General features: G+C 36.9%; 1 protein-coding gene across 3 annotated transcripts in view; it reads left to right on the plus strand.

Annotated features, from left to right (window-relative positions):
• SHROOM4 (shroom family member 4) overlaps nt 1-20,474 on the plus strand; it is a 215,017-nt gene that overhangs the window by 125,797 nt on the left and 68,746 nt on the right. The window lies entirely within an intron of this gene.

The raw sequence follows: 20,474 nt of genomic DNA on the forward strand, positions 1-20,474 counted from the left end.
GAAGAAATTCTAAGTTTACCTTTTCCACCTCCTTGCTTCCGGATTTCCTTCTATCGTTTTTTTGGTCCTTCCACACCAGACAGAATTTATAAATAAAAGAATAGCTTCATTAAAAATGTATAAAAATCTCTTTTCTCTCTTGTCCTTAAGCAGAAGGTTATTTTCTCTTTTTCTCTTTTGTATTTCTTCTCTTCCCTCCACTTTGCTGCTTTGTGAGCTGGAGTTAGGAGACACTGGTTTAATTTGGATACAATAACTGGGCTTAATTAATATCCCAGGGCAGGTCATTTCCTTTAGCAACACTGCCTGACACTTTTTTTCCTCTGAAATGTTTATTCCAAAGGCTTATATCCCTTGCACAGAACAGAATGTTTTGGACAATATTTAAACATACTTTTTTATCAGAGGGTTAAAGTGATCCTATCATAACAGCTAAAGATGGGTGCAGAGAATTTGGTGAGCAATCTAGGAAGTGCAGTAAAATGATTCATGGATTGAAAAGTCATTCAAGTGAAGGCTTTGTAAAAGAAGCAAGATTATTCAACCCAGAGAAGATAAAATTTTCAGACCCTGAGAAATAGCCACTTACCATGGATGGTTTAAAAAACAAAACAAAACAAAAAAATGCTGACTTAACTCATTCCACAACCAATTTAATGTTCATGGAGGAGTTTTGCCTTGTAAAGTAAATAAGCCTTGTGTTGGATTCTTTATATATTTGTTTTGCAAGACAGGAAGACATGATTTAATAATTGCTTTTAAGTATTGAAAAGTATTCTCTAGGAAAAAAAATCCACATTTCTAGAATGCTAGGAATTGAGTCCCATGGTCTCCTCTATCCACCCCCTTTTCCCTGTCGACCCTAAGACTTCCCGTCAGCCACTTTATTTTTCTTAAAAAAATCTACTTTCCCATGCTGTCCATACCAGAAAATACATTCTGTGACACACACAACAGGATGTCTAACTGTTTTCTTTTTCCGTTAAGGACAGCACAAGAGGAAATGGCATCATTTGTAGCAGAAGGGATTTTAGCTAGGTCTTCTAGAGGACTTCCAAATCACTTTCTGTAGTCAGTGATAATTTACCAAAGAAAGCTATGGAATTTTCTTTACTGACCTCAGCAGATCCTTACCTCCCCAGAGATTCCGTGCTGAGACAGAACAGGAGAAGGGAGTTGGCAGCAATGGCTGAGAAATGGATGAACTACAGCCTTTTCATCTCTTTATTTTATTCAAGCCAGAGTTCTCAAAATGCATTGAGGGGAATCTAAACTACTTTTGTGAAGACTGAATGGCAAGCAGTCAGAAAAGAATATTTGGACTTTGCTCCGTCAGTTTCTTTTTGTCCCTCACATGTACACACACCCCCAGCTTCCCAGTCTGTCCTTTCAACATGTAACGTAATTTATTACCATGGCTTCAACTACCTGAATCCTGATTACTCTCCCATTTACATCTCTAGCCCAGAACTATTTTCTGAATACTAGCTTCATATTTCCAGTTGTCAAAGGACATTTCTGTCTAAAAACAGTTACCTCAACCTCAACATTTCTTGATATTGCCCCTCCAAAAACAAGAACCCCTCTTCCTTTCCTGTTCCTTATTTCATTTAATAGTCCTAGTCACCTAACGTAGGACGTAGAGGAACATCTTGATCCCTCCTTTCTCTTGGCTACCCATTTCACTTTTATCTAATCAGTTACCAAATCCTGTTGATTCTACCTCAAATATGTCTTCTTTCACATCTCATGCTTTCAGCCTCTTTGAACATCTTAATCATTCCCTGAATATACAACATCTTCTTTTCTTTTAATTTGATTTAATTTTTACTGGCGTATAGGTGATTTGCAATGTTGTGTTAGTTTCAGGTATACAGCAAAGTGATTCATATATATATATATTCTTTTTCAGATTCTTTTCCCATATAGGTTATTACAGAATATTGAATAGAGCTCCCTGTGCTATGCAGTAGGTCCTTGTTGATTATCTATTTTATATATAGTAGTGCATATATGTTAATCCAAAGCTCCTAATTTATCCCTTCCCCTGCCCCATGTTTCCCCTTTGGTAACCATAAGTTTGTTTTCGAAGTCTGTGAGTCTGGTTCTGTTTCGTAAATAAGTTCACTTGTATCATTTTTTTTAAGATTCCACATATAAGTGATATCATATGATATTTGTCTTTCTCTAACTTACTTTAGTATCTTCTAATGACTCTTTGCCATTTACAGATACATTTCTCTCTGCTTGGAATAGTCTCCCATCCCTTCTTTACCTGGTAAGCCTCTACTCATTGTAAAGGGCCCCACTATATATTACAAGCCATTCCTCATTCCCACAGGAGAGCTCATGGTTCTCTCCTCTGTGCACTTACCGTATCTCATCATACCTATCAGTTTAGGTATCTCTTTTCCTACTAAACTATGAGCACCTTGAAGGCAGGGACTGCATCTTAATCATATTTAAAATCCCAGCATTTAATGATCTGTGATAACAATAAAGAATGAATGATGTAACCTAAATCCAATTTATCAAATTTTCTTTTAATGGATCAGTCCTTTTGGTGTCAAGTTTAAGAATTATTTGCATAACCCTAGATTCCAAAGATTTTTCCTTTTTTTTCTAAATTTATGGTTTTATTTTTACATTAAATCCATGATCCATTTTGAGTTCTTTGTGTGTAAGTGTAAGACTTATGTCAAGGTTCATAAGTCTAATTGCTTCAACACCATTTGTTGAAAAGGCTATCTTTCCTCTATTAAATTGTTTTTGCAACTTTGTCAGAAATAAGTGGGGCATATCTGTTTGAGTCTATTTCTGGATTTTCTATTTTGTTCTTAGGTCCCTGTCTTTCTAGAATAATTGTGTCTATACCTACAAAAACAATCTTGGTGAGATTCTGACAGGAATTACATTAAATCTGTATATGAATTTTGGGAGAACTGACATTTTTACTATGTTGAGTCTTCTAATCCATGAACACAGTGTGTCTGTTTACTTAGATCTTTGATTTCTTTTATCAGCATTGTTGTCGTTCTCAACATACACATCCTATACGTGTTCTATTAGATTTACACCTAAGTATTTCATTTCCTTTGCAGCAATTGTAAATGATACTTTAAAAAATTTGTTTCCTCATGTCTGTTGTTAATGTATAGAAATGCGATTGCTTTTTGTGTTGATCTTGTATGTCTCAAACTTGTTGAACTTGGGAGTTCCAGGAATTTCCTTTATTTGTTTTTGTTTTTAGATTCCTTGAATTTTCTATGTATGTCATCTATAAATAGGGACAGTTTTATTTCTTCCTTTCCAATTTGAATGCCTTTTTATTGCTTTTACTTGCCTTATTGTGCTGGCTATAAATTCCAGTGCTATTTTGAATAAGAGTGGGGAGAGTGGATATCCTTCCCTTGTTTCTTATCCTGGGGGGAAAGCATTGTCTTTCATTATTAAGTATGATGTTAGCAGTAGGATTTTTGTAGATGCTCTTTATCAAGTTGATGGAGTTCTCCTTTATTCCATGTTTGCTGAGAATTATCATCAATGGATGTTGGATTTTGTCAAATGCTTTTTCTGTGTGAATATATGATTGTATGAGTTTTCTTCTTTAGCCTATTGATGTGATATATCACATTGACTGATTTTTGAAAATAGAACCAGCTTTACATCAGAGGAATAAACCCCACTTGGCCACATTATATTATTCTTTTTATATATTGCCAAATTCTATTTTCTGATATTTTGTTAAAGATTTTTTATTACCTGCGTCATTATTCATGCAGTCTGTAGTTTTATAAATCTGTCTTTGTCAGGTTTTTGTATCAGGGTAATACTAGCTTCATAAAATAAATTGGGATTTATATTATCTGGAGGATACTGTGTAGAATTGGTGCTAATTCTTCTTTAAGCATTTGGTAGAATTCTCTAGGGAAACCATCTGGGTTTGGGGATTTCTTTAAGGAGAATATTTATTTGCAAGTTAAATTTCCTTAATAATTATGGGACTATTCGAATGATCTATTTCACATTGGGTAAGTTGTGGTAGTTTGTAGTATTCAAGGAATTTGTGCATTTCATCTAAGTTGTCATATTGATGTGTATAAAGTTGTTCATTGTTGTCTTTTTTATATCTGCAAAGTCTATAGTGAGAGCCTTTGTTTCAGTCCTGATATTGGTAATTTGTATCTTGTCTCTTTTTTCCTTTGTCAGTCTTGCTAGAGGTTTGTCAATTATATTATCCTTTTCAAAAAATCAGCTTTTTTATGCATTGATTTTCTCTATATTTTTACTTTAAATTTCACTAATTTTTGGTCTTATCTTTACTACTTCCTGTCTTCTGCTTGCTTTGGGTTTTTCTTTTTCTAGCTTTTTGACATGGGAGCCTAGATTATTGATTTGAGCCTTTTTTCCTTTACAAATATAAGCTTTTAGTGCTATAAATTTTCCTCAGCACTACTTCATCTGTGTCACACAAATTTTGATATGTTGTATTTTCATCTTCATTTAGTTAATGTAATTTGTATTTCTCTGGAGAGTTCCTCTTTGATCCATAGATTCCTTAGAAGTATATTGTTTAGCTTCCATTTGTTTTCTACAATAGTATTCATTCCTAGTTTAATTTCACTGTTTTCAGAGAATATGCTGTGTATGACTTCAGTTCTTTTAAATCTGCTCAGGTTTGTTTTATATCCCAGGATATAGTCTATCTTGGTATATGTTCCATGAGCACTTGAAAATAATGTACATCCTACTGTTGTTGGGTGAGGTAGTCTGTAAATGTAGATTGGATCTTGTTGGTTTATGGTAATGTTGAATTCTTCAGTATCCTTGATTATCTTCTGTCTAGTTGTTCTATTAATTGCTGAGAGAGGAGTGTTGAAGTCTCCAAGTATAATTGTGGATTTGTCTATTTTTCTTTCTAGTTCTATCAGTTTTTGCTCATGCATTTTACAGTTCTGTTGTTTGATGCATACACATTTAGCGTTGTTACTTCGTCTTGGTGGGTTGACCCTTTTATCATTTTGCAATGTCCTTCCCTTTCTTCGGTAATTTTATTTTCTCTGAAACCTGCTTTACCTGTTATTAATATAGCCATTCCTTCTTTGTTTTGATTAGTATTCACATAATATATTTTCCTATCCTTTTACTTTCAACCTGCCTATATTGTTTTATTTGAAGTGAGTTTCTTTTGATGGTATGTCATTGGGTCATGTGTTTTTATGCACTCTGCCAATCTCTTATCTTTTAATTGGTATATTTAGACCATTTGCATTTAATATAATTACTGATAAGTTAGGGCGTAAGTAAAATATTTTGTTTTTCTTTCTCTTTGTAGTCTTTGTTTTTCTTACCTTACTGTGGGTTACTTAAACATTTATTAGAATTCCATTTTTATTTATCTCTAGTTTGGGGGTATATCTCTTCATATAGCCTTTTTAGTTGCTGCTATAGGTATTATATTATATATACATAAATTATCCCAGTCTATTGGTGTTGTCACTTTACCATTTTGAGTGAAGTACAGAAAACTTATCTCCTTTTACAACCCTTTATCTCCCAACATTTATAATAAAATTGTCTTCAATATTTATGCTACATACATTTACAACCATATCAGACATTGCTATAATTTTTGTTTCCACCATCAAACATAATCTAGAAAACTCTAGAGGAAAAGGAAGTCTATTGTTTTTACCCAGTTTTTTGCCTTGTTTTCTTCCTTCCTGAAATTCCAGGGTTTCTTCTTTTGTCATTTCCTTTCTTTTAGAGAACTTCCTTTAACTATTATTTTAGAGTAGGTCTGCCAGTGATGAATTCTCTTAGTTTTCCTTCATCTGGGAATGTCTTGATTTCCCCTTCATTCCTGAAGGATATTTTCTCTGGATATAGGATTCTGGGTTGATAGTTCTTTTCTTCCAGCAGTTGAAAAATATTGTGCCAACTTCTTTCTGGCTGCATTGATTCATGATGGGAAATCATATGGCTTTCAAATTATTTTTCTTATACAGGTAAGGTATTATTTCTCTCTCTCTGCTTTTAAGATTTTCTTTTGTCTTTAGCTCAGACTTTTGTCTAAGATGTGTCTTGGTATGAATTTCTTTGGGTTTATCCTGTTGGAGTTTGCTTAGCTCCTTGAGTTTCCAGGTTTAGGTCTTTTGCCAAATATGGGGAGTTTTCAGGCGTTATTTGTTCAAGTACTTTTTTTAGTCCTGTCATCTTTCTTCTCTTTTTTTAAGACTCCAATGCCATTAATGTTAGATATTTCATTATAGTCCCACAGGTCCCTAAGGTTCTCTTTATTTTTCTCAGTCTATTTTCTTCCTGTTGTTAATACTGGGTAATTTTTATTATTCTGTCTTCAAGTTCACTGATTCTTTTGTTCCCTTCATTATGTTGTTGAGACTATACATCTAGTTTTTTATTTTGAATATTGTACTTTTAAGTTCTAAAATTTCCGTTTGGTTCTTTTTTATAGCTTCCATTTCTTTGCTAAGAATTTCTGTTTTTTCATTTGTTTCATATATGTATATATTTGATCACTGAAGCATTTTTATTATGGTCACTTTGTCATATGATTCTAACATTTTTGTCATCTTGATATTGGTGTCTATTGATTATCTTTTTAAATTCAGTTTGAGATCTTCCTGTGCTCTTTGTATGACAGGTGATTTGCAGTTGAAATCTAGACATTTTGAGTATTATGTTGTGAAACGTTGGGTCATATTTAAACTTTCTGTTTTAGCTGGCTTCTTCTGACACCACTCTGGCAGGGGAAAGGGGTTGCTGCCTCCTTGCTGCCACATGGAGGTAGAAGTCCAGGTTCCCTATTGGAATTTATTAATACCCAAGGAGGGAGGCTCCTTTCTCTTGCTAAATCTGTCCTTGGTGCTCCCCATGTGACCTCCTCTGACACCACCTCAACAGGGAGAGGGAGTGCCTCCTTGTTACCACAGGTGGGATTACATGCCCACGTTCCTTACATGGTCTCCATGACAATGGAGAGAGGAGTGGATAGAGGAGGGCTTGTTAGCACCCAGCATGGATGAGAGTCCTATCCCAGAATTCAGCCTTTTCTGCCACCACCTTGGCCGTGATGATGTCAGAAAAGACCTTATTATAGCATGGCCAGGGTAGAAATCTAGGCTGTCCATTCAGCCTTTGTTGGCATGAGTAGAGATGGGGCCACAGTTTTTCTGTGGTTTTTGGCTGGAATAGAGAAGTTATATCTAAAAGTTTTCTGTCTTGCTAGTCTACCCCTCTCCTGGTTCTCTGGATAGGAAGAGCAGGCTTCTGTTGGGACTTATTTTGTCTGTGCCCATTTAGCATTTCCAGTTTGTTGCCTCTCAGATCCAAGCCTTGGCTATATAAGGCAAAAAGAAAGCCCAGGGAACTTACAACCATATTGTTCCTTGGAAAGGAAGGTCCTTTGTCAGTCAGCTTTTTTAATGTAATAGATGTCTTCTTCATTACCTTAAGACTCTTCTAATTGGATTGTTTGTTTTTTACTATTGGGTTTTAAAATTTCTCCATATAGGCTAGACACTAGTCCTTTGTTGATGTATGTTTTGCAAATATTTTCTCCTAGTGAGTGGTATCAGAGGAAAACATATGAGAGTCTTCTTATGTTTGTCTTAGTGTCCAAGATTTTTAGTTGTACTTTGTGGAAGGAATAAGGAAAAGTTCATCTACTACATTTTCACAGAAGTGGAAGTCTCAATAATGTTTTAATTCCTCATCCTGAGATTGTTAAGCCTTACCTCCCCATATTGTCAATTAATTCAAAATTAATAAATGTCTAAATTGAATAAATGTCTTTATTAAAAATCAATATCTTACAAAAAAAATGAATCTAGAAACAGACCTTACACCCTTCACAAAAATTAACTGAAAATGGACCATAGACCTAAATGCAAAATGTAAAACTATAAAACTCCTAGGAAATAACATAGGAGAAAACCTAGATGACTTTGGGTATGGTGATGACTTTTTTTAGATGCAACACCAAAGTCAGGATCCATGAAAGAAATAAATGATAAGCTAGGCTTCATTAAGATTATAAACTTCTGCTCTGGGAAAGACATTGTCAAGACAATGAGGAGAAAAGCCACAAACTGAGAGAAAATGGTTTTTAAAAATACATCTGTTATCCAAAATATGCAAAGGGCTCTTCAAACACAACAATAAAAAAACAAACAACCTAATTTAAAAATGGGCCAAGGACCTGAACAGACAACTCATCAAAGAAGATATACAGATGGCTAATAAGCATATGAAAAGATGCTCCATGTCATATGTCATCAGCGAAATGCAAATTATAACAACGAGATACCACTACATACCTGTTAGAATGGTCAAAATCTGGAATACTGACAATACCAAATGCTGACAAGGATGTGGAGCAAAAGGAACTCTCATTCATTGCTAGTACAGTCACTTTGGAAGATTGTTCGGCAGTTTCTCACAAAACTAAATATACTCTTACCATAAGATCCAGCCGTTGCACTCCTTGGTATTTACCCAAATGAGATGAAAACTTATGTTCATTCAAAAACATGCACATGGGTGTTTATATAAGCTTTATTCATACTTGCCAAAACTTGGAAGCACCAAGATATCCTTCAGTAGATGAATGGATAAATAAACTATGGTACATCCACACAATGTAATATTATTCAGCATTATATATATGTGAGTTATCAAGCCATGAAAAGACATGGAAAAATCTTAAATGCATATTATTAAGTGAAAGAAGCTGATCTGAAAAGGCTATATAATGTATGATTCCAGCTATATGACATTCTTGAAAAGGCAAAACTATAGAGACAGTGAAAATATCAGTGGTTGCCCAGGGTTAGAGGGAAGGAAGGGAGGGATGAAAAGGCAGAACACAGGATTTTCAGGGCAGCGAAACTATTCTGATGACACTCTAATGGTGGATACATGTCATTATGCATTTATCCAAACCCATAGAATGTACAACACTGAGAGTAAACTATGTAAACTATGGACTTTGGGTGATAATGTTGTATCAAGGTAGGTTTATCAGTTGTAACAAATGTACCACTTTGGTGGAGGATATAGATAATGAGGAAGGTTATGCATGTGTAGGGGCAAGGGGTATATGGGAAATCTCTGTAACTTCTTAATTTTGCTGTGAATCTAAATCTACACTAAAAAATAGTCTTTTTACATTTTCTTTTCTAAAAAAATTTTATTGTAGTATAGTTGATTTACAGTGTTGTGTTAGTTTCAGGTGTACAGCAAAGTGAATCAGTTATACATATAAAAATCCAATGTCTTTTTTACAACAGCTAAACTAAGCAAACCTTAAGCACCAAAAGTGTTTCTTTTAGCTGATGAAAGAAACATATGAATCCTGAAGGCAGTCAGTATTTTATTTTTCACCAGTCCTTATTACTTAGCTTCTTCAAGCCCCAGTCTTAAACATGGATCCTAATGAGTATGCCAACCCTGGATCTTATTGCAAGTGTCCAGATCCCTTCTGGGGATTTGTCTCTGAACTGCCAGCTCTGGACTTCAGGCCAGTTTCTATTTTGAGTGAAAACTTCAATCTAGCAAGAGTGCATTGATTGCTTTCCAGCTAATCAAAGGGAAAGCATTGGTTGGCCGTTCTGGCATCCTTGTTCAGCTAAAAATGATTATGTCTCTGGCTCCTAATTCAAAGATATATTCTTCCTTTTTTTCCTGTGATGAGGGTGCAGAATTATCCTTCAATTTTGTTAAGTATAAAGTTAATGTGTGCCTTTGAATAGTCTTTGAGAAGTTATGAAGGGTAGTTTTTCTCTCTAGGGGAAGGAGCAGAACATCACCTGCCCTTCTCTTTCTCTCAGTCATAAAATTTGTGTGATTTAAATTTACATACAGTTGGTCTTCCCTGGTGGCGCAGTGGTTAAGAATCTGCCTGCCAATGCAGGGGACACGGGTTTGAGCCCTGGTCCGGGAAGATCCCACATGCCGTGGAGAAACTAAGCCTGTGCACCACAACTACTGAGCCTGTGCTCTAGAGCCCCTGAGCCACAACTACTGAAGCCCACGAGCCACAATTACTGAAGCCCGGGCGCCTAGATTCCATGCTCCACAACAAGAGAAGCCACCGCAATGAGAAGCCTGCGCACCGCAACGAAGAGTAGCCCCCACTCGCCGCAACTAGAGAAAAGCCAGCACGCAGCAAAGAAGACCCAACACAGCCAAAATAAATAAATTTATATAAATAAATAAATTTACATACAGTGAAAGTTACTTACCTGAGGTTATCCCTCTTTGCACTTCAGGAATAGATTTCTTAAAGTACTCATGGCCCTTCCAACAGAATGGAACATTTGAAACAAAAATTCAAAACTAGTCTTGGTACATGAATTTTGTATGAAATTAGGAAAATTTTCTCTTGTGATATCCTTCCTTCTCTCTCTCTTTGTGTGTGTGTGTGTGTGTGTGTGTGTGTGTGTGAGAGAGAGAGAGAGAGAGAGAGATTCTTTGCTACTCTGTACTTCTTGGAGAAGCTTGAGGTTTAATAAAGAAAAGTTTAAGGATGAGTGGAGGGAATTCCCTGGTGGTCCAGTGGTTAGGACTCCACGCTTCCATTACAGGGAGCCTAGGTTCAGTCCCTGGTTGGGGAACTTAGATCATGCAAGCTGCACAGCCAAAAAAAAAAAAAAAGGATGAGTGGAGAAGGGCACTCATGAAGTGATAGAGAGTATGGCTGATCTCTTATATGTGATTCAGGATCACGATTATGATGAATCCTTCCAAACACGAAGAATGAAGAATTGCTAGAAGCCCTTTGTCATGCCACAGTAAAAATAATTTCTTCTTTCCTCCCTAATGATTATCAGGGTAAACACTTGCAATAGCCATTGGTTTGCCATAACTGGACAGGGAAAGTAGCTCTGCGTTGCCTGTGTATTATATCCGAGGATCTAAGTGGCTTGCTTGGCCTGAAACCTTGTGTGATCATGAGAACTTAATTAGTAATAGCACCCTTACATCTACCGAATCCTTACCAAAGTTTTACAAAGTATGTATTATGTGAGGAAACCAAGGCTCAGAATGGACATGTCAGTTGTCTTAAGCCACATAGCTAATAAGTGTCAGAGCTGGGACTCGAATCCAGTCTCTGTGTGTGACTCCAGAATCCATCTCTTTCTCCTGTATTAACATTGCTGTGAATTCCAGTCATAGGGACTATCATAGTTCTACAACTCACTGAGATAGTGCTGTATCAGTTCTCTACCAAGTAGTTGGTTTGAAAATGTTAAGACCAGTAAGGATGAACTGAGTTCTCCACAGGGCTTTGGATTCAGGCCGAAGGGTTTCTCCAAGGTGCCTTCCCACCTAAGTCTGAAGAGGTACAGCCAGAACCATGATTACTTTCAGATTTAATAGACATTCTGTAAATGTTAGTTCTGTCCCCCTATCCCAGCACTTACTGTGGGTCAGATGCAGTGCTTGGAGCTCTCAAGTGCATCATGTCATTTAATCATCACAGCTCTCTTATGAGGTATAGGGATGAATATATCCCTATATTACAGATGAGGAGATGGAGGTACAAAGAAATGAAATAACTGACATGTCCACTATCTCATAGCCAGGTCAATCTGACTCCATAGTATATAGTTAGCTGTCTGTAATACCTCATTGGTTCCTACCTACCTGCTTACCTACTATTTTGCTTCTGTCTCTGTAACATTTTCCGAGGCTTTAAATTTTCCGAGGCTTTAAATATATTGGTTGAGATCTTCAAGAAATCCTTGTATGACTTTAAAAATCCTTATGCTGTGCATGCTTTCTCCCTTGCTTCACCCTGTTAGTATTATCCTCAGCAGTAACCTTGCACTCCAGTAGAGCCCAGAGCAAAAGGAAGTGTAAGAAGTAGTCTGAGAGGACAAATGAATCTTTCTCAGTCATCCAGGCTTAAGCTTTGCCTTGACCTGGGATACTTGCTAATCTTGACAGAAGAATAATCTGAGTTAATTGGCTCTTAGATAGGGTGAGAGTTACGATTCTAGGAATGGGTCTGTTTGCAGCTGAACTGATGGGTTTTGGCACCTAAATAAAGACATCCAGTAGCCGTCTGCTGGGTGAAGGCATCTTCCTTTCTTACCTGAAGCTGGGTCAGTCTCAGTCAGTGGGAAAGTGTTGTCATTTGTACTCTGCATTCCTCCTGTTTCTTTGGGTTGTGCTATGTTTAATAAAGCATGCATTAGGAGATATTGAAAAAAGAGTTTTTAATCTAGTCTTTTTCTCCCAGAAAGTTTAAATTGCCCCCAAAGTGCGTGTGTGTGTGTGTGTGTATAGACCAAATATCACTGAAGAAGTTGACACCTTATTACATGTAGGTTATTGCATTTGTAGAACAAAATCTCCTTTAAGTGATATATCTACTATGTGTCATAAAAATTAATTCACTTGATGTGAGTGTGTTTTCATTTTGGGTGTCCTTAATAGGGAAATATATTCTGGTAGATTACAGTGTTTCTAAATAATAAATCATAAACACCAATAAAAGAAAATAGCTAAAATGTGCATATTTGAGAGTCGATTGTATGTTGATTAACCTTATGTGCTTTTGCCATAATTCTTACTATTGCCATTTTCCTTTGCTGGCAAACAATTCATTTTTGGAACATAAGATGCATAATTATGAATGTTAATATAGCACCCTGCTGCATCTCATCTCTATTTGCATTATGCCACAAGTTTACTTCGGGGACACACAGGTACTTTCTCTCATTATTCATAGTAACTGTAATTAGACACTAAACTTGAGATATAAATATATTTATTATTTACCTATTTTGTTAGTCACAATTTTTTCTTACATCAAGACTATAGAAAAACCATGTTTATAATTCAACTAAGAACCATAGGAGCCTGTTTAAAAATTAAAAATGAAAGAAAGGAATCTGTATTATGGAGGATAGAGCAGTGGACTTGGGGGTTTTCATTGTAGGCTCTGAGTACTCAGTAGAAATACTGGACAAATCTTTAACCATCTCATAGTCTTGTACTTATGAGTAATTCAGGGCAGTAATTCCCACCTGACAGGGATCTGGTAAGGATTAAATAGGTACTTCATGAGATTGTGCCTACAATAGTACTTGATACTGGGTAATAACTAGTGAATGTGTGCTGTTTTTAATATGACATTTGAAAGTGAAAAAGAAAGTAGGCATTTTCTAAACATTAATTCACCAAATATCTCTTTAAATACCAAGTTCTCATGATATGATTTCATTGATTTAATAAGTGTTTTTGAGTTTGAGTGCTTAGCATGTATATAGCAATATGTTAAACAATGTAGTGGGGCTCACAGCAGGAGTATGTTCCACCCCTGAACTCTAGTGGATGGAGATAAGACATATATAGGTAAAATGGTTGAGAAAGGAAGTAGGTGATTGACAAAATGAGTGATACCAGCAGCAAGTGGTTATGAAAATTGGAAGAAGAACATCACAAGGAACTTGAACAAAAGAAGGGGAGGTTGGCTCAATTCCTAAATGGTATGTGGGAAGGCATGAAGAGAGGATGGAGAGAAATGTAGATGCAGGTTTGAGGAATATTAAGAAAGCCCATCCAAATTTACCCATCAGTGAGAGGTAAATTTGAACTAATAGAAGGCCCGGTAAAGCAAAGTTTATCTAGTAGGCAGTGAGGAGTCATTGCAGGATTGTGAATAGGTGAATAAGAATGAAATTTGTATTTGTGGGAAATTGGTGTGGGTTGGACTGGATGTAGGGAGGCCATGTGCCATGCCTGCTTTTGCAAAGTAGTGACAATAGGAATGGACAGGACGAGTTAATGGGGGAGATATTTCAAAGCCAGGACTTGGTGAGTGATTCAATATAAAGGCCGAAGAAGAGAAGGAAACAATGGTTACAAGGTTTGAGCCAGTCAGACCTTTAAGGATTTAAGACAAAATAAAAAGATAAATTAGGAAGAGCTAGGCTTGATGTCAGTGTTTGTTTGGTTTTTGTTTTGTTTTGTCTTTAGTTTGAGGGGATTGATGGGATATGTAGAGATTCAACTGGCAGTTGTAGAGCATAGGTAGAAGTGGTGTGTTGTTTAGGTCCAGATCAGGACCAGAGATTGTCCTAGGCCTATTGAATGTTACTCCTAATCTAAACTGATCTCAATTACACATAAATATCTTCTGGTGGTCACTTCATCCTAAAAATATCAGCTCTCATTAACTTTCATCCTCCATTTTCTTCTTCTCATTTTCTCACTGAAGTGTGCCTTCTTCCACTACATGACAGTCTTCTCTATAGTTCCAGATGAATTAGTATCCTGCAGATTGAGAAAAAAAACATCAAGGAGCATCTCTTTTTTCTCCTTTTCCAGTGGGCAATTTTTCAATGCAGTTTTTCAGCAGTACAGTGGAAGGAATACAATGGAAGGTACATAGCCATTGGTATATAACAGCACTGGTGTCAAATCACATATCAGCTGGCTGACCTTTAGCAAGTTAGTTAACCAAAATTTCCTCATCTTCAAGATAGGAATAATGGTATCTACGTTATAGAGTTATATGAGTAAATGAGGTAATATGTATAAAGCCCTTTGAAAATAGTTGTTGCTTAATTAATATTGGCCCTATTGAACTTTTTTCTGGAAATTTCTTCTCTTTGATTATTAAATATATCTTTCTCCTGGTTTTCTTACTACTACTTATTTTCAGCTCTCTTTCCTTAATTTGTCTGTTAACTACAGTATACCTTAGAAGAGTGGTCCTCAAACTTGAGTGTGCATTAGAATCCTCTGGAGGGTTTGTTAAGGAACATATTTCTCCCCCCACCAAGTTTCTGTTCCAGTCAGGGTCCAAGATGTTCTCAGGTAATGCTGGTGCTGCTGGTCTGAGGACTGAACTTTGAGAACCACACTAACCTAGAGTTCAGCCTCAGACCCTCTTTTTCATTCTATGGACTTTTCTTGAGAGGCTTTAGGTATCACTGATGACTCTCAGATTTCTATATCCAGAGAAGACCACACTACTAGACGCCAGATTATCATTTTCAACTGCATGTTACACTTTGCCACCAAGTTGTCTCCCAAACATATCATAATTCAACATGCCCAAGCTGATTCTAAAGTACATATGGAAATATAAATCTGTAAGATTAGTCAGGAAAGGTCTGAAAAAGAAGAGTAATAAGGGAGAAAGGAACCAGTCCTGTTGAAACATATTATAAAACTACAGTTATTAAAATAGTTTGGTACTACCACATGAATACAGATCAATGGACCATAATTGAGCCTAGGAATTGATCCAAAGACATAATGTAGATATTTTAATATATTATTTTATTATTAAATATTAAAGGTCTCTCTAAGCAAGACACAAAGGAAGCCATAAAGGAGAAAATTGTTAAATTTGACTACATGAAAGTTAAAATTTACAGCACCACAAAAATACAGAAACAGAATCCAAAGACAAAAAACTGGGAAGAAGGATTTGCATCTGATATGGGAAAGGGCTGGTTCCCTGTATATATAAAGAGCTCTTGAGATTGAGAATCACTTAGAAAAATACCCATAAACCATTATTAAAAAAGAGGAGAAAAGGACCTAAACAGCCAGTCCAGGGGAAAAGAAAATTGGCTTATAAAAATAAACAGAAAGATGCTCAGCAACACTCATAATTAAAGGAATATAGGTTAATTTAAGCAACAGCCCTCACCTTAAGATACAACTTTCACCAGTCAGAATGGCAAAAATCAGAGCATGTAATATACAATTTTTGGCAAGCATGTGGAGAAATGCACACTCTTACACCCTGCTATATACCTTGCTACTCAAAGCATGACCCTTGAACAAGCAGGATCTGCATGAACTGAGAGCTTGTTACAAATGCAGCCCCATCCCAGACCTACTAAACCAGAATCTGCATTTTAACGAGATCCCTAGGTGATTTGTTTGCACATGAAAGTTTGAAAAGCACTGCTCTAATACACTGTTGGAGGAAATGCAAATTAGCATAACCTCTTTGGATTTCAGGAGACTTTATCACAATTAAACATTCATATGCTCTGAACCAGAATTCCAGTTACAGGAATTTATCTAACAGATATAATCATATATGTGTGTGAAGAGATGTTCAAAGATATTCATTGCAGCATTATTTGTATTAACAAAAAATTAGAAACAACCTTAGTTTTCATTAATTTGGTAAAGGTTAAATGAATTATGAAAAAGTCACACAAGTGCAACACTAGGCAGTTATTAAAAATTTGTGAAAAAGTACATGCAGATACAAAATTATCTCCAAGATATATTGTTAAACACTAACAAGCAAGGTTCTGAACAGTATTCTAGTATGCTTTTTTTTGTATTCTGTTATTATAATTCCGATTTTACAGATAATGTAAGTGAGGCAGAGATGTTAAATAACTAGCCCAAGGCAACACAGCCAGCAGTGGCAGATTCAAATCTAGACAGTCTGGTTCCAGAGCTTATGTTCTTAACAGTATGCCATACTGCTGCTCTGGGATAAACAAGAACCTGTTAATGATGGTTTCCCCCAGAGTATGGGGAACTCATTTTTCATTGTATATGCTTTTGTACTGTTTGAATGGTTTACCTTTTGCAAGTATTGATTTAAAAAATAAAAACTTAAAAATCGACTTGTCCAAAATTGGATAATTTCCCTCCCCACTCTTCTTGGTGGCAGGCTCAATTATTTGTTTGTTTGTTTGTGTTTTAATCTTTCAATAAGGTTTTATTTTCTCCATAAATGTCTTACACATTTTTATTTAGATTTATTCCTAGGTAGTTTTTTTTTCCATTTTATTTTTTTAGGATTTCTTAGCATCATTCTTATTACTTTTTTTTTAACATCTTTATTGGGGTATAATTGCTTTACAATGGTGTGTTAGTTTCTGCTTTATAACAAAGTGAATCAGTTATACATATGTTCCCATATCTCTTCCCTCTTGCATCTCCCTCCCTCCCACCCTCCCTATCCCACCCCTCCAGGCGGTCACAAAGCACCGAGCTGATCTCCCTGTGCTATGCGGCTGCTTCCCACTAGCTATCTACCTTATGTATGGTAGTGTATATATGTCCATGCCTCTCTCTTGCTTTGTCACAGCTCACCCTTCTCCCTCTCTATATCCTCAAGTCTGTTCTCTAGTAGGTCTATGTCTTTATTCCTGTCTTACCCCTAGGTTCTTCATGACATTTTTTTCCCTTAAATTCCATATATATGTGTTAGCATATGGTATTTGTCTTTCTCTTTCTTTTTTTTTTCTGACTTACTTCACTCTGTATGACAGACTCTAGGTCTATCCACCTCATTACAAATAGCTCAATTTCATTTGTTTTTATGGCTGAGTAATATTCCATTGTATATATGTGCCACATCTTCTTTATCCATTCATCCGATGATGGGCATTTAGGTTGTTTCCATCTCCGGGCTATTGTAAATAGAGCTGCAATGAACATTTTGGTACATGACTCTTTTTGAATTATGGTTTTCTCAGGGTATATGCCCAGTAGTGGGATTGCTGGCTCATATGGTAGTTCTATTTTTAGTTTTTTAAGGAACCTCCATACTGTTCTCCACAGTGGCTGTACCAATTCACATTCCCACCAGCAGTGCAAGAGTGTTCCCTTTTCTCCACACCCTCTCCAGCATTTATTCTTTCTAGATTTTTTGATGATGGCCATTCTGACCAGTGTGAGATGATATCTCACTGTAGTTTTGATTTGCATTGCTCTAATGATTAATGATGTTGAGCATTCTTTCATGTGTTTGTTGGCAGTCTGTATATCTTCTTTGGAGAAATGTCTATTTAGGTCTTCTGCCCATTTTTGGATTGGTTTGTTTGTTTTTTTGTTATTGAGCTGTATGAGCTGCTTGTAAATTTTGGAAATTAATCCTTGAAGTGAGAAATATGGCAGACACTCTGGGCTCCTTCCTCTACCCCTCATATTTTGTCCAACTGGGAACCAAGATTTATTGGTTCTACCTCCTAGACCATTCTCAGACAAGCCTCAAATCTGCCTTGCCACTCTATCCCTGAATCATAGATCACTTTGGACTATAACATTCATTTCCTAACTGGTACACCTGCTTCTTTTCTCCCTAAAAATGTTAGCAGATACATCTTTCCAAAATGCAAATCTGATTCTGCCATTGTCATGCTTACAATTTTTCACTGGCTCCCCAGTGCCTGTGGGAAAAGTCCAAACTCATTAGCATGGCAACCTGGGTCTTCTGCGTTCTGGCCCAGCCTGCCTCTCTCTCTAGCCTTACCTCCCACCACCCCTCCTCATACACCCTACTATTTTTTCCCACATTTCCATGATTTTTACATACTACTCCTATAAACGTATGTTTTATCTTGGTAAATTCCTACCCTTCCTTCAAGACCAGACCTCAAGCATGACTTCCTTTATGTGGGTTTTTCTGGCCGCCGGCTATTAGACATTATGTATTCTGTACTAGGCAGGTTAGGATACCCTAAAGTCCCGTGGCCTCTCAGTTTCCCACAGGAAATGTCTCCACTATCAAAGCACTCCTGTCTGAATGCTGTGCATTCACATTCCTCATGGACTCCCAACATGGATGCAGTATCCTGCAGCTGTTTCTCTAGCTCTCTCCCTAGCTAGTTCAGTCTTCTCCCCAGGTCTCCCATAGGCCCCAGAACTCTTCTTGGTCACCCAGGACATCTGGGAGACTTTTTCTTTTATTCTCAATTGTAGATTCATCATGCCCCCCTTCCCATCCTTCTATCTCTACCTGTAGGTGAGGCAGGTTAGAATAGTGGTTAAGAACATGGGCTTTGGAGCCAGGCTGCCTGTGTTTGAATACGATCCCTGTGACTTTGCAGTTCTGTGATCTTGGGCAAGTTACTCAACCTCTCCAAACCTCTGATTTTCCTCTCTGCACAATGGAGATGAGTAGCACCTGCTTCATAGGGTTGTTATGAGTATTAAATATTTTAATATTTGTAATACATAGTGAACACTATAAGTGCTTTTGATATAAAAATGCCTAAAGTATGGCGTGGAAGAATCTTTTTAAATTGGCATGGGAGGCAGGCCTTTTTCTCCTTTGGAGCCCTTTTCTACTAAAGATGGCTGGTTAGTATTAGGAACAAGTATGCATGAGTCAGCAAGAATCCCCACCCCTTTTCAAGTCTCCTGTAATTCTGGCTTGTTTCCCTAAATGGATGACAGATTGAAGCTTCTTGAGGGCAAGGATCATAGTGTAGACTTTTTAAGACTCCTTGGCACCTGTTAAACACATGATAGACACATTTATTCCCATCAGTCTTACAATTAAATCCAAGTCCTTACAATGACCCACTCACCTGGCCCTTGGCTCCTTCCTCAACCTCGTTTCCTACGCTTCTTTGTCTTGTTCATTCTCCTCCAGCCACACTGGCTTTCATGGTTCTTGGACCATGGCAAGCTGATCCTACCTTGGGACCACTGCCCTGGCTGATGCCTCTGCCTAGAACATTCTTCCCTCAGATATTCACCTGGCTCCTTCCCTGACTTTAAGTCGCTGCTCAGATATCACCTCTTAATAGAGGCCTTCCCTGACCACACTCTAAAATAGAATTGGCCCTCACATAGCCCTGTCTGACAGTTTACCCCTTACCCTGCTTTCGCTGTCTTCATAGCACTTAGCACTACCTGTCATATTATATATTGAGTTGAGCCCCCTGAGGTCTGTCTAGTCTGTTTTATTCATTGGTTTGTCCCCAGCACCTTGAACAGTGCTTTCTTGGCTCTCAATAACTAATGAATGAAAGAATCAATGAATGAATAAATAAAGGAATGAATTCAATGCAAGTACCTGTGTAGAAAGGGAAATACAACAAATTCTGTTCACTCCTAGAATTTTGAAAATTTTATAATTTTCAGTCCATGATTCTGTCTTTCAGCTTTAGCATTTTCAAATTAAATCCATATCCATGTATGGGTTTTGTTTCAATTTTATAAACATCACCTTGACAAAAGTTAAAATCCAATATAAATCAAGTCCAATTTTACAAAAAAAATGCTGATTTGTTTGTTCTCCATCCCATGGGGAAGGAATGTGTATGATTGTGTGTGTGTGTGTGTGTGTGTGTGTGAGAGAGAGAGAGAGAGAGAGAACGAGAACAGTTACCTGCAGTGAGGAAATTGGGTAGGGAGTAGGTTGGGGAGGTGGAAGTAGGGAGTCCAGGTTCCCCAGAAGGAAAATAATTTTGCAAATTGCTGTCTATTTTTTCTAAATTGTTGCTTCCAAATCCATTAGAAAACCAAACTGAAATCCAAAGAAATGAAAAGCTTGATGAACTAGAGGTTCGTAAACGTAAATACATCAGATCAGGGAATTTCTCAGCGGCTCATGCAGAGCATTGTGAAACCATGTGAAAGCTTTATGAAGAGAAACTTCAGCAAGGGGGACAGATATATGGCAGCTGCTTGCCAGCTCATATCTCCACTCAACACGGGAAGTT

This window comes from Globicephala melas, chromosome X (assembly GCF_963455315.2).
Source record: "Globicephala melas chromosome X, mGloMel1.2, whole genome shotgun sequence".
NCBI classification, from domain to species: domain Eukaryota; kingdom Metazoa; phylum Chordata; class Mammalia; order Artiodactyla; family Delphinidae; genus Globicephala; species Globicephala melas.